The 13,160-nt window shown below is 38.8% G+C and overlaps 1 protein-coding gene across 4 annotated transcripts in view; it reads right to left on the bottom strand.

The window, feature by feature from the left end:
• Positions 1-13,160, bottom strand: part of LOC129423909 (transmembrane protein 132C) — a 205,272-nt gene that overhangs the window by 43,767 nt on the left and 148,345 nt on the right. The gene's annotated exons all lie outside the window — the stretch shown is intronic.

Here is a 13,160-nt window from a genome sequence, read left to right as displayed (position 1 = left end):
CAAACTAAAAAAGTTTTGAAAACGCAAATCTGCACACATGGGCATCTTTCAGTAATAAGGTCCTGTTTATTTAATAGGTCCTGTTTATTTTTATAGAATCAGTGCACATTTCGGGATCCATTTCAGTGTTTAATTTGGTTTGTCATAATTGTCCCATTTTGTATTTGGCTATCTATGTGGCTACTGGCCAGTGCATGCTGCCATAGCATAAAGGGGAAGTCATGCGACCATCTATTGGCTCTTTAGTATTTGTACACCTGGTGCGTGTGTGGGTTGTAGGCTACAATGTGCGCATGCATGTGTGTGGTGGTTTACTCTCATTATTCCAGTTCAACAAAAACATATCCCAGCAGCAAACAACAAACACAAAGAAACAGAACGAAAGAAAAAAGCAATTTACTTCTGGTCCAGCGCCACCACATTTGCAGCAAAGATTTTTAAAGCGAAACACAACATTGTCTTCGCTGATTGCAATGCAAACAGAATTGAAATACAATGAATAAAACCTAATCCAACTGATTCACAGAAGTCTCCAAAAGTCTCAGCCTCTGAATACTTAGTTAAAACAAAACCGCATATGAAAGATTCATAATATCAAAAAGCAAATGTAAAATATTGAACTGCGATTGATTTCACACCTGGTAGCATGGCAGAAAAACGATATGCTTTCTCAGAAGTCATCTTCTGAGGAGTAAAATACGATAGCATGATATGATACAAGGTCTCTATCTTCAAACATCTCTCACATCTACAAGAGCCCCACTTAAGGTCACCGTGAACCGCAATATTTTCAATGCTTTAATCACATTAGTTTCAAAATTATTAATAGAAATGATTATTATAATTTGCTGATTTTACACACATTTCATGAATACAGTTTTACCAACGATGGATTCTGAGAGGTTTTTATTTAATATCAGATACAGGTTTGGTTGGTTATTTGATTGTCCTTTTTTCTCTCTATGTGTGATTTTAATTCAGATGCGAGCAGAAATATCCATACTCATTACAAAGCGCACACTCAAAAAGAAAAACAAATGCTGGGTTGAGCCTTTTGGGTCATTCAATCGGGTAGTTTTGTGTACCCAATTAGTTGGGTTATTATTGGATTAATATTAGGGTCATTTTTACTGACAGCACCCCTCCTGCGACGCATCAACCCAAATGCAACCTAAATTTACTTCAGGTGTGGAAAAGCTGCAGTTTTTACAGGGACAGATTTAGTAAGTGTATAAACAAGGTTGGTATCAATATATTTATCCATAAAACCATTACTGTTTACTAGAAAAAGCAAATAGGTGTGACAACAGTCCAGTTTACACAACGTGAAATGTTATTACATGCGCCGCTTTGGTCATTAGTGGTTAGCTTGTTTGATAAGTTGCGCCCACAGGATCTTAAATACATTTGTTACTATTTTTTGGATGTTTAACCCCTACAGACCTGATTTTTCAGGTGTTTAATCAGTGTTCCTTATTTCGATTGCTTGATCAGCTTTTTTATTGGTTTGAACCACAAAACATGATGTCCATTTCAGTGGATGCAGATTCTGAATGGGTTAAATATGTTGTCCTTAAAGGAATATTCAATTTTCTTAAAAGAAAAATCCAGATAATTTACTCACCACCATGTCATCCAAAATGTTGATGTCTTTCTTTGTTTAGTCGAGAAGAAATTATGTTTTTTGAGGAAAACATTGCAGAATTTTTCCCATTTTAATGGACTTTAATAGACACCAACAATTAATACTTAACTCAACACCTAACAGTTCTCTCCAACGGAGCTTCAAAGGACCACAAACAATCCCAAACGAGGCACAAGGGTCTTGTCTAGCGAAACGATTGTCATTTTTGACAATAAAAATAACAAATATACACTTTTAAAGCACAACTTCTCGTCTAGATCCGGTCGTGATGCGCTAGCGTGACCCGACGCAATACGTCATCACGTCAAGAGGTCACAGAGGACGAACGCGAAACTCCGCCTCAGTGTTTACAAGTGTTGAGAAAGAGGACTGTTCCTACGTTGTTGGATGTCAACTGAAACTAATTAATGTCTTTGTGTCAGTTTATTGTTTACAATGGTCCGCAAATGTGCGTTTTATATATGTAACACGTGACCTCCCTACGTCACCACGCATTTACGCTAGGTCGCGCTGGACCGGACCCAGACGAAAAGTTGTGGTGTAAAAGTACACACTTTTCATTTTTCTTGTCAAAAATGACAATCGTCTCGCTAGACAAGACCCCCATGCCTCATCCGGGACTGTTCATAGTCCTTTGAAACTCCGTTGAAAAAAAACTGTTAAGTGTTGAGTTAAGTATTAATTGTTGGTGTCTATTAAAGTCCATCAAAATGAGAAAAATCCTGCAATGTTTTCCTCAAAAAACATTATTTCTTCTCGACTAAACAAAGAAAGACATCAACATTTTGGATGACATGGTGGTGAGTAAATTATCTGGATTTTTCTTTTAAGAAAATTGAATATTCCTTTAACTAGACACACAAAAAAAGATATGTGATGGGATTATAGTAAAACATTTCTTGAGTTAAGTGTTTATGGAATAATTGACAACGGGCCATTGAATTATAAGAAAATAATGCACACCAAGGTGGTAGTTACACCGCAGGTGTGCATTATTTTCAAATAATTCAAAGGACCGGAGTCAATTATTCCGCTTATACCACGGTTACCACAAACATTGCTCTGGTGCCTATTTTTAAGACATTTGATATTTCTTAGATATTTTTGATTAGGGTAAACACAGCACACACTGCAAAAAATGATTTTCAAAAAAATATTCCTCAGTATTTTTGTCTTGTTTCAGTAAAAATATCAAAAAAATCTTTAAATTGGTGAGCAAAACAACCCAAGAAAATAAGTCTAGCTTTTAGACCAAAAATATCAAATTTAAGTGATTTTGTGCATAAAACAAGCAAACAAATCTGCCAATGGGGTAAGGCAAAAAAATCTTGGAAATTTGTCTTAAACACTAAATTCAAGAAATTGTGCATTTTGTTTTATGCACAAAATCACATAAATTTTATATTTTTGGTCTAAAAATTTGACTAATTTTCTTGGGGTTTTTTGCTCATCAAGAAAAAGCATCTTAATTTACGAATTTTTAGATATTTTTAATGAAAACAAGATAAAAATACTAAAGATTTTTTTTCTTGAAAATCATTTTTTTGCAGTGCATGTAATGAGAATTATAGCACATGTAATGTTATTAATAAAAAAGTAAAGGAGATTCCATGTTGGCATGTGTTTTAATGTTGTTTATTTATCTGCAATAAAATAACAAAATAAAATTAAGATAAAATAAAAATAATATTAACCTATTTATAAAGTAAAATTAACTCAATGTTTAAATAAAAATAAATCAATCCTTTGGGTTAAAAAACAACAACCCATTTGCTGGGTTAAAAAGTTAGTCCGTTTTGTCCAGCCGTTGGACTAAAAACATCCCAGTTTGGGTTGTTTTTAACCCAATGTTTTTTAGAGTGCAGTATTGATTTAAACACCATGCCACTTCATTTTAATTGAATTTTCTTCGCTTCATTATCAAGCTAACTTTCAAATCAGATTGTTTTGGTAAATGAAACTTAATAAATACAGCCATCCCCTAAGAAAACCAGCGTGCGAGTCCTTTAATCACCAGCCGTTCTAATAACTTTCCTTTTGAAAAAACTCTGCATTCTCTGATTTCACTGTCATGGAAACAGTGACGGCAGGATATCTTTAATAAGCAAATCTGAGAGGATCATATCAGCTTTCACACCCGTTCTTATCTGTGATTTTACATAATAAAATGACTGCACACTGTCAATCTCTGACAGATCTTGCATGCCGTAAATTAAATTGGTTTGAAGAAAATATCTGCTAGAAAAGTGAAGCGAGGACATGCTTTAAAAACATGTTTTAAGGAAAAAGTTGTGTCGTCACAATACCAAATTTCAGTATTTAGCCCTATTTGGACAGTATTTGTTTCTCATGAGGATGTATATAAAAATATATGTGCATGCATCCTCTATGCTAAAACTCATTCATTTGGATGAAGATAAATTTGCAGTGGATGTATGAGTTTATAATTCGAAACACCTGGAAATTGACCTGTATGTGTGGTTACATCAATACATAACCCCGGAAACTTCATTATATGTATATGGTTGTATAATTGAATACATTTTAAAATTGTAATAGCACTTGTTGCTGCTAATAGACATTATAAACATTTTCATGATTTTCTTTTCTTTATTTTTATCATTTATTTATACATTGTTCCCAAACTTATCATTTCAATGTTTAAAATGCACACAAAGAAAGCCGCTTCACTAATGCAGAATAACTGTGAAGCACTGTGCTTTTCAGTGGTCTAAAAGGAAGTGCAGAATTTTATAAAGTTAGAGATCTGGATTCGGATGGCAATTAAATTACCACACATAACATTGGTGTTCATCAAAAAACAGTACTGTAGGTAAATCGGCCAAAATTTTTATGCAGGGTCTGAGAAAAACACTGACATTTTGGATTCAGATGCCAATAAAATCACTGACGACCCTCTGTAAATGATGAAAATACCTTACGTCCACATGAGAAACAATTACCGTTCGATAATGGTGGCCCAACTAACAGCAGATGGAGATTATGCTCGGTACTCTACTGCTTTTCCTGCAGTTCTCGGATGTGAAATGTTAAAATCTGCACCACTGAATTGTTGGATGCAAATTTTTGGATGCAAATTTTTGGACGCGAAATGAAATGGACTGAATATTTTTATGTTGTCTTTTTAAACAGAGCAAATATTTTGAAGTGAAATCTGAAAGTTGAATATGGACGATTGCATTTTTACAGAAAATGGGTTTGAAATGTTTTAAAGTTAAATATTCACAGCTAAAATATGCAACCATTCTGTCACGTTCTCTACTACTACTATTACTAACTACAATGATGATTACGACGACGAGGAGATTAGATTCTTCATATTTACACTCAGGAGCTTTATTCAAACATACAACATACATTCAATGACAAGGGAAAGACACATGAGGGCAGAATATAAAGGGTGAGCAAACTAATTTAAGAACTTAACTAATAATCAAACAGGTGAGACTAATAATGATGAAATGAGATAACAAATGAACTAAACAAGATGATTAACAATGAACAGAACTAAATGCAACACAAAACCCTGACAGTATGCCCCCCCAAGGCGCGTCCCGCGCCGTAACTAAAACAACACCGAAGTGGAGAGAGGGAGGGAGGGAGTCCAAAACAACAGAAATGTCCAAAAATGAGGGAGGGATTAGGAAGGGGTCTGGACCAGGCCCCAGAGACCGAACGGGATGAAGCCCCAGGGTGGAGTCGCTGGTGGGAGGAGCCAGGGTGGAGTATTGTTCTTACTACCCACCCTGGGGATGGACAACGGGGATGACGGCACTTGGAGGATCCTGGGTGGAGCCGTGCGAGCAGAGAACCCGGGGGGGAGCCGAGGAACCGGAGTGGTGGGGCAGAGCTGGTGGGTCTCCCGACCAAGATGTAGGAGGTGGACCGGAGCTACGAGGCGGAGCCAGAGCAGAGGAGTCCCAAGGTGAACGCCCGTAGGAGGGAGGAGCCCAACGAGCTGGAAGGGTGGAGTGAGGGACACTTGGGGAGCGAGGAAAACCTGGAGGCGGGGACAGGACAACAACCGACCAGGGCGGAGCCAGAGTGGTGACATCGCTGTAGAGATAGGAGCCGATGAAGGGGAGGGAGGAGAGACCTGAAGCAAGGCTACCGGTCTGACGGGCAAAGGCGACCTCTTGGTCTTGGGGAGCGGAGGCAGAGAACTGGAGATCTCCCCGAAAGCAGCTGGCAGAGAGGCATGCCACGGATCAGTCGAACCAGCGGCATAGACGCGCTGAGGATGAGCGGGGGCGTGTCGCTGTGATGGCTGCAGATGCTTCAGACTGGCTGAGGTAGGCAGAGGAGGCGGGAGGTTGGGCGGGTCCAACTGTGACGAGGAGAAGCTGGACGGAACCAGCGGAGCTGACGAAGAAAGGGAAATGTCCACAGCACAGTCCGAAAAAATTTCCCCAAGAGACGTAATATGCTCACCCTCAGCAGCGTGGAGGTGGATGTCTTCCTCGACATCCTCAGCAGCTCCCGCGGCGTATCCCAGACAACTCGGCTCTCGCACCTGGTCGGGAGCGGGATCTGGGATCTCAGCGACACTGGGCTCAGGGGTTTGCTCTGGCTCACTGGTCGCTTTGCCGGGTTCTCCGCCCGCGGTGGGCTCGAGGTCCGTGGAGGATGTTGGCGTGTCGGTCTCTGGGGGTGAAGTGGGGCTTGGGGCAAACTCCCCATCGGCGGGGCCGACGGTGAATGAGGAGTTGTTGTGGAACAGCACACACTCCACATAAGCGGCAAAGTTATTCTCTGGACCGCCCGTTGGAAGACGTGCCCATGATCGCTCGTTCAGGCTGGTTTTCAGGAAAACACAGAGCGCGTGTTCGTTGAAGTTGGTAACCATGCCAGGTCTAAAAAGTCCTTGATGTGAAGTTCCAACGGGTGATCTTCCTGGTCCAGAATTTGGATTTTAACTGAAGGGGGGAGATCCATAACGAGAATAAACTAAAAACAAAACTGTCAATACAGAAAATAAAAAACTCTGGAAACAGGAGGGGAAACACTAAACGCCACGTTAAACTTTAAGGTCAGTCATTCCGTCACGTTCTCTACTACTACTATTACTAACTACAATGATGATGACGACAACGAGGAGATTAGATTCTTCATATTTACACTCAGGAGCTTTATTCAAACATACAACATACATTCAACGACTGACAAGGGAAAGACACATGAGGGCAGAATATAAAGGGTGAACAAACTAATTAAACACAGGTGTAAGAACTTAACTAATAATCCAACAGGTGAGACTAATAATGATAAAATGAGATAACAAATGAACTAAACAAGATGATTAACAATGAACAGAAATAAATGAAACACAAACACCCTGACACATGTTGAATGTAGCCCTTAAAAATGCAAGCCCTAAAATTACAATGCATTAAAATTCAAGTACGGTAAAAGGGGTCATACAATCAGTGGCGGCGCCAGGGAGAAGCTAGGTGGTGCTGTAGCTCCGGCTATAATATCCATAGCACTCACCCAGCACCCCCAAGAAATGTCTGTAATTTTTTATATTTTTATTTTAATGTCATGTTTGAATAGTGTTTTTATGTATTTAAAAAAGGGAGTTAAATAATAATTAAAAAATATATATTTCGCTAAAATATCATGATGCCCAAACATGTGATCTTCTTTGGCCAGTTGGTGCAGCGCCCGGTGAACTTTTGACCTTAACGCACGGCAGTTTGTTTTTGATACCGAGTTTAGAATTTTAGCCAAGTAAAATACACCAAAATGGATAGACCAAAAACTACCCGAGGAACAGCAGTGGACACACTAGGACCAGTAATATGGCACTTTTGGTTATAAATACGGAGAGAAGGAGGACCCTTGACTGCGTCAACATCATTGATGATGCTGTTTTGTTGTGAAGACGTCTATGATGTGCTTGATTTTCCCCTCTGTTGGCTATTACAAATTGAACTAATTTGGTGTTTAAAGAACAAATCTTGGCTCTGCATTGTTACATCTATAAGGTGCCCATACGTGTCATTCTTCCCGGACGTGTCCTGTTCAGGATTTCAGTGCGTCTTCCGGAAGTCGTATTTGTTGACCGCATACGCCATTCAGTTAAAAACATAAGATATACAATCGTAGTTTAATTCTTACCTTAAAATGTAACGGTTGCTTTTCTGTAATAATAATAATAATCCTCTATGACATATGCAGCAGACAAATACGAATTCCAGAAGATGCACCCAAAATCCTGGACAGGACGCGTCCGGGTCCGGGAAGAATGGCACGTATGGTCACCCTATGATGCTCCAACAATAGAAACAATGCTGATTCATCACTAGTGTCGGGTGTGATTTCGTGATCTGAGCATTTTAAGCCGAAGCGTGCACAGTGTCTGTTGCTGCGTTTGCAGCTCCGTATTCAGGGCTAGACTGTGACAGAACTGTGAAATATTATTTTCAGAGGTTAACATTGGCAGGCTTATGTATGTTGTTTCTATAGCCCTTGTGTTGAATACTTTTACATAGTTGTGGAACGAGTATAGGCTAGTTAATGTGGGCGTGTACGCGTGTATAAAGGGTGGTCCGATGCGACCTCCTTAATGAAACGCCCCAAAATGTAAAGCCCCTTCTCTTAAGTGTTGAGGATCCCCATAGCACCTGCATCAGAAAATCTCTGGAGCCGCCACTGCATACAATGAAAATTTTACTTTTTCTATGTTTAAGGGTGTTTTCACATATACACTGTTTAGGTCGGCCCAAATGACGTGTCGCTCCGAGTACGGTTCGTTTGGGTCAGTGTGAACACAACAGCCGCACTCGGGTGCGCACTAAACGACCGCTCCGAGACCGCTCTAAACAGGTGGACTCGGAGCAGCTGCCGCCGAACTCTGGGGCGACCCACCTGTGGTGTGAACACTGCTGGACCTCGGGCCGAACCAAATACAGGAAGTTCTCCACATGTTTGAGCCACTGGGCTTCTGTTGTGACGTGATCCGGGTGTTATATTGTGGGTTAACAACAAACAAGCCAGTCCTGGTCTGTTGCAGAGATTCGCTGTCTCCTTTACGTTTGAGCTGATGATTTTATAAATGCATAGCTGTCCTCCACACACAAATAGTGACATTACGGGCTTTTTAGCAAACGGCTCCATAAGAAAGGCTTTAATACAGGGGTCGGCAAGTAACTTTGGCCGCGGGCCAATATTTTTTTTAGCCAGTAGTTGGCGGGCCAACTGTTGTTGGCACACTTACGTCTTATTTTGAATTAGCCTAGTATAGGCTATCTGATCTTTTGTCAAGAAACATTGTCTTTATTTCCTATTTAAAAGATGAAAGACAGCATTAAAAATTGCTAAAAACATGGTAATGGGTCTGTATGTATCATTCGTTCAATCGTTTTTTTTTTTCAAATTAAAAACAAAAATGAAAAAATAACCACCACGGGTTTTCTAATTGTGTGCTTAGATAAAAAATTAATTACTGGATTAGACAGTTTTTTTATTTAACTCCTTTATAGGCATAATATATCAATGAAATCATTTTAAACAGATCAAGTACTATAGTGGTAATATTACAGGCATTTATGCTCTCATTAAATACTCTTACAGTCCGACTTTTGAACTATTCCTTTTTTTATTCATATTTATCCGGGACACACACACACACCTAAGGTTTAAGGAGGTCTCTGCTGGACTGATTTTTGTCCAGCTCCGACAAGGTTCTATTCATACATTCATACACTTTGTGTTCACCCGCTTTATTTCCCGACCTGACGGGTCCGCAAACCTTAACGTCACGTTTCCAGAATCTCACATTCAAATGTCTCTAACGAAAAGAGACAGATAATTTTAAATGTTATACAAAAATTGTGTTCGTGCCAATAAAAATATTATTTTAACATTGTATTTATTGTATTTATAATGAAATATAAATAATAAATTAAATAGGACAAAGCCTCTCACTCAGATTTCTAACCATCATAAACCGAAACCATAGTTGGTTGCGGAGTTGCTGTTCAAATTGCTGAACATCCTCCTTTGCCAAATTTATAACGTTTTAAACCGAGGTAAAGATCAAAGAACTATGCGTTAGGAAAATTAATAATGGCTTTATTTTAATAGACATGTAAAACCATATTTTGGCAGATTACTTTCATTTTTTTAACGAATTTACCTGCCCATTTAGTCTTCATAATTAACAGTAAACAAACTTGACTTGCTGTTCTCGAAGGCAACTCGAACCTTGGTTGGGCTCGAACCCAAAGTTCAAGTAAAAGTGTATTAGTTAAAATATTACTGCAGTAAAAGAGTTTATTTTTATCATATTTTGTAGTGGTTTTTAAAAGCCAGCAATTACTTTTCAGTAATTTGCAATGTCACGGAGTGTAACGTCTCACGCGTGATGCATTGACATGATTTACGAGGTAAATTTGCAAATGATTCATGAAGTCATACCTCTGCAATTATTTGATCGATTGTGTTTTAGAAGTATGCTCAAACTCTAATGACAGTTATGATCGCGGATGCGCTGGTAGAGAAAGAGAACGAGAAAAAGCGGCCCGTTAAGATAGCTATTATACGCATTTTTTAAGGACATTCTTGCGAGCCGGTGGCAACTTGTTCACGACCAGGTGGTTGGGGACCTCTGGGCTAGAGGAAGAGTTTTGTGCAGCATTTAGTGCAAATATTTTTTTTATCAGGTAATACATATTATTTGTCAGTGTGTTATACGCGAATAAATAATAATGAAAAAAGTTCAAAAGTCGGACTGTAAGCGAATGAGACTTACCGGGAAGCATGGTTGCTATTCAAACCCTTATTAAAACCCTTATTAAAATGTAATCTGTTAGTACCTGATCTGTTTAAATTTATTTCATTGGTATATGTCTGCTAAGGTGTTCAATTAAAATTTGTCCGAACCCGTTTTCATTCATTTTTTTATTTTTGATCTGAGCGCACATTCAGAAAACGAGTCGTTTGGATTTTAGTTCAGGAAATAAATAATAGAAAAACAAGTTGTTTTTCTTTATTTTCTTTTTGGTTTTGATTTGAAAAAACGAATGAAGGAATGATACATGGGGCCATTTTTGTAAACTGTTATTGTATAATAAAAAAGTCTGATTAAAAAAAAAAAAAAAACGGACTTCAAATTTATCCAGCGGGCCAGAAAATATTGCTGGCGGGCCACTTTTGGCCCGCGGGCCGCCTGTTGCCGACCCCTGCTTTAATAGAACAGCTACGCAATTTCGCGTTAAAGCAAAGAAACTTCGCAAAGACGTGCATCGTTTATCTCCACATGCGCTCTCCCTGTCAGGCTGGTTGTCGTGGAAACATGGGGGTGGTCATGAGACGGTAAGAGCTGTCAGAGAACAATGGCAGGGCTGACCGTTGTCACGTGGTGTACGGTGCGGCATTTCGAGTACAGTAAAAAAAAAATGTGAACACGGACCGCACTAACTGAAAAATGATACAATGTATTTTGGTGCGCTCCGAGGCCGCACTACGGTGCGCACCAACATATGTGAAAACACCCTAAGTGCTATAATTGGGTCCCCAGTGCTATTATCAACCTAGAAAATGTGAATAAAAAAAACAATAACTTAGTTTTGGTAATCACAAGCATGTGAAAAAATAGGTCATTGAAATTTGGCTCCCCTTGTGATGTCAGAAGGGGATAACACCGCCCCTTTATCTGCACTAACCACAGCACAGCCATTTAGTGCAGAGATCAGCTCATTTGCATGTTAAAGGACACACCCAAAACAGCACATTTTTTCTCACACCTACAAAGTAGCAATTTTATAACGCTATAATTAATTTATCTTTATGATATTTTGAGCTAAAACTTCACATATGTACTCTGTTGACACCAAAGATTTATTTGACATCTTAAAAAAGTCATGTGAAATGCCCTCTTTAATACAATGCATATTTTTTTCAAGTAGTACAATTCAACAGGCTGTTTTTTTTTCAAAAACAGTAGGCATTAATTTACTTCCATAAACTCTTCACTTGTAAAAAAAAAAGATTTTGTTACAGTGTACCAGTGTTAATACCACAGCAGAATTTAATTCACCACTTTGTTTATTTAAAAGGTTAAATGTTAATTACTATTAAACACATTAAAAACAACAGCACGGATCCTTCATGCTTTTCTCACTTCCTGTAACTACTCTTAGTATTTGAGCAAACAGTCAATAAACGAAATTAAGGAAGAACAAAAACAAGCAACAAAATAAACAAACAAATAAAACAATAATTAAAAACACAAATAAAGTGAACAGTGCTTGCTGTTTTTATTAGTATGAAATATTCAGGGAAATATTGAGTGTGTTTACATGCACACTATTATTATCCTTAATAAGTTGATAACGTGTAAGGTCACGTAAACACAAATCCACTTCTTTATATATTGCAATGACTGAGATCTGTATTTTTATTTGACAAACTAACGTGCAGTAGAGGTCACAAGAGCAATATACGAAAATAACGAATATGCATTTTGAAACCACAAAAGACTGCTTTGTAAAAACAGTGACGTCTTTAAGAGTCAGGACAGGTGCTCAACTTTAGTATAAATAGGGTGCTACATCAAAATGTTTCAAAATGCAGAGAAAAGAGCGTTGTTCGCACATGCATTACACTGTAAACGTCGGAGGAAGTAAAATGCATACTGTAGATCTGATGCCAAAAGACTTTAGTGCAAAAGATGGAGAAATAATATTTAAAGTGAAGTAGTTGAGACTCCAGTCTTTCATAGAGATTCTTCGACAGACGATTCCCAAAACAGAGGCTCTTCAAAAAGACACTGTGCCTATCTTGTTGTACACACCATGTGTAAAACGGCAAGCAAGAGAGGGTGGGATAAACCTTTGTAGAAAATAGAAATGCCTTGCGTTGTGTAGACTCTAGGGTGGATATATTCATGCACAGTGGTGATCTGCTTAGCCCTGACAACAATGATACATCAAACGAATTGAATCAATTTGACTACAAAGACACTGTGGTTGGCACCTCGACGCTTGGGGAAATAAAAGCCAAAGACTAGGAGGTAATGGCAGCTGGCAAGGCAGCTTTGAGTAAAGCTGTGGAGGAATTTCATTTCACACGTTGCGGAGGACCACGTGAAAAAGCCACGCCGAAGGCAAGCCCTTCCCCTGCTGGAGGATTTACCAGAAGTCTCTTCCACTCTTTCCCTTCTCAAAAGCACTCAGGACCCCCAATAGGCTAAGCATGAAACTCAATCACAGTGCTGGCATGGGGGCTTTGACCTGCATCATGCTCACTAAAGAAGTTTATGGCCTAAAGACTGAGTTCAGGGACTGAGAATAAAAAAGAAAGGATGAGAGAGATTAGAGACGATCAACCCATGCACACATATTAGCAATGAGTAAGTTAAGATATAACCTATATTTTCTGTCAGGGGCAAACATGGTCTGTTTACCAGCCTACAGTAAACAATTATGATAACATTTACATACATGCATCTGGCACTTGCGTTTATCAAAACTGATCTGTATTGAAGCTA

The sequence above is a fragment of the Misgurnus anguillicaudatus genome, chromosome 9 (genome assembly GCF_027580225.2).
Source record: "Misgurnus anguillicaudatus chromosome 9, ASM2758022v2, whole genome shotgun sequence".
NCBI classification, from domain to species: Eukaryota; Metazoa; Chordata; class Actinopteri; order Cypriniformes; family Cobitidae; genus Misgurnus; species Misgurnus anguillicaudatus.
The sequence above is the reverse complement of the archived record's forward strand: the minus strand, read 5'-3'. Positions and strand labels throughout refer to the sequence as shown.